General features: G+C 40.0%; 1 pseudogene; it reads right to left on the minus strand.

Moving 5' to 3' along the window:
- LOC142919086 (28S ribosomal RNA) overlaps positions 1–2,500 on the minus strand; it is an 8,993-nt pseudogene that overhangs the window by 2,959 nt on the left and 3,534 nt on the right.

The following is a 2,500-nucleotide window of genomic DNA, read 5'->3' on the forward strand; positions in this document are numbered from 1 at the left end:
GGTCAAGTACGTTGTTGATTCCTTTGATAAGTTAAATCGCTTTAAGGCTCTAATAATCGATTCGTGGCTGACAGAATCGAATGCCTTACTGAGGTCTATTGACACTATTTGCGTGTTTTCGTGCTTTTGCCTGGCGTTGTGTATGATGAAGTGTAGTAATGCACTATTTTCGAAACATCCGTCTACAGGGAGGAATGCTTTCTGCCTGTAATTAAGCTTTAATTGCTGTCCTAGACGATAACTTAAAATTTTGTGTAATAGCCTAATTACAATTGATGAGATGGTTATGGGTCTCCAATTTGAGGGTTTTTCTAAATCCTCTTTAGTTTTAGGTATAAGTCTTGTTCTGTGTTGTTTCCATATTTGTGGTATATCCTGTAAATAAAGGATGATATTTAAGATATCTAGTAAATATTTTATTGGTAAAGTCCTAAGATCGCTAAGAATAATGTTGTCCTGTCCAGGTGACTTATCCTTCATAATAGCTAGGGTCTTAATCAACTCATCTAAGGTGATTGCTTTTACGATATCGATGCATGATTGGTTGTTTTTTAATTTAAAGGGTATATTATCTGGAGGAGAGTTTGACTCGAATAAAGTAACGAATGTTCCCCGTATGCTTTCTTCAGTTGGGTATATACTTGGCCCCGATCTATCTGAAGTAATCTCGTCTAATAGAGCTTTCTTGTTCGTATGGTATAAATATTGATACCTCCTGTATTTAGTTTGCTTTGATTGTCTTCGATGCCTATTCTCATCTTTCTCCTGTTGGTTTACACGATCTTTCCTATTAATTGGTTTACTTCGATTTAAAAACTTTTCTACATGAGAATTGAGTAGCAGTAACGCCTGATTGTGACTTAAATTCTCGATCTTTAGATCGGTAATTATGACCTGAAGATCCTCAGCTGCTGTCAGTGATTGTTCTTTTTCGGCCCTTATTGCTGGCTGATGTCCTTCAGAAGGTGTAGTTGTTATTTCCGATGTTGTCGGTAAAACTAAGTTAACAAGGCATTGATTTTCTACCTTATAGGTGGTTTCTTTCAATGTCCTTACCAATTCCTTATACTTGATATTTCTCCGCTTCCCTTTAATCGCTTCTAGCGTTCTGTGTGGCATAACTGAGTTCTGTATTAGTTGATTCATGTTTATGTCCTCATCATTCTGTTGGGCTTCTTTATGGGCCATAATTTCTACCTCTTCTTCTCCCCATCTAACTTTCCTTCCTGGTGCGTTTTGCTGTAGTCTAGCTTCATGTTCTGTCGGATGAGTTCGTCTAGTATGTACCCCTAAACCTGTTTTCGTAGTAAAACCTCTGCTACAATATGAACAACTAAATAGTGTTTCCTCAATTGTGGTGGTTATAGCACTAGTTTTACCTATTAAACTTTTGCAAGTTCTTCCGTAGTGCGACGCTATCTTGTGTATGCTATCTGCTGTGCGATTACAAATTCGACATTTATACGTTTTGTTTGCGTGCGGATGTACCCGTGTCATATGTGATGACCAAGTTCTATGGTCTAGGAAAACAAGATTGCATGGATAACATTTGTTCTGATCTGTGCATGGGTAGTCCCATGAAAACATGTCCGAAAGGATAAATTCCGTAGTCAGCTCGTCTGTTAATCGCTCATTCATGAGCGATGTTAGTTCGTCACCGAGTAGTCCGTCCGGTTTATTTTCTTTATAATTCGCGACTTACGTTTATAGCACACAGGGTTGTCGGCCCACGTGTATGCTATTGTGATCAGCTTTTTCACCGCACATCGGCAGCTAATCGTCGGTCAAAATTGACTCCTTCGATTTGCACTTCTAGCAATACAACTGGTGTAATGGAAAACTGTGGTGAAAGTTTCAGTGTTTCGTTTTGATTTAACCAATATATAAATGTTTCGCCTGAACCCACCATCAGCCGACTGAACTAATCAGCAAAGATCGTTACGCAAATAAGGCATGCCTGCACCATACCAGATTAGTACATTGGTATGATAGAGGGCTCAGCTGTAACATCATCATATAGTTACACGATGGTGGTTAATTCACTTATTTGCATACGATATGCAATCAATGCAGAAAGAGCAGAGAAGAATTGCAAGTACACTTATGAAAAAAAAAAAAATACACGTAAAAGAAATTGTAGTGAGACCCAATGTACGATTTGGCGGTTTAAATCCCCTTTGGCGTCAGTCTCTTTGTGGTAGATCTTGTGGAGTTGCGTTGCGAAACCCCAGGACACGACTGCCACACGGGTAGCCACTTGTTTTCCGTGCAATACACGCAGGAGAAACCAGGCCCAAAGTCAATCCATTCAAGTTTGGTTGGCACCTCCTGGTCAGCAACAATCCCGTTGGTGTCGTTCACACTCATCCTTGCACAGCATTTCTTCCGGCAGTGAAGTTGAGATGATTCACACCTTGGGCTGCCCTCTTGCCTTGTGCCAGCTTCGAAGTGGTTGCTTCGATGTTGAGCCACGCAAGAAAGTTGTTATCCAGCACTCAGT

Source organism: Petromyzon marinus, unplaced genomic scaffold, assembly GCF_048934315.1.
Source record: "Petromyzon marinus isolate PM22_M1 ecotype Great Lakes invasive population unplaced genomic scaffold, UKy_Petmar_22M1.pri1.0 PM_G_Scaffold_6, whole genome shotgun sequence".
NCBI lineage: Eukaryota > Metazoa > Chordata > Hyperoartia > Petromyzontiformes > Petromyzontidae > Petromyzon > Petromyzon marinus.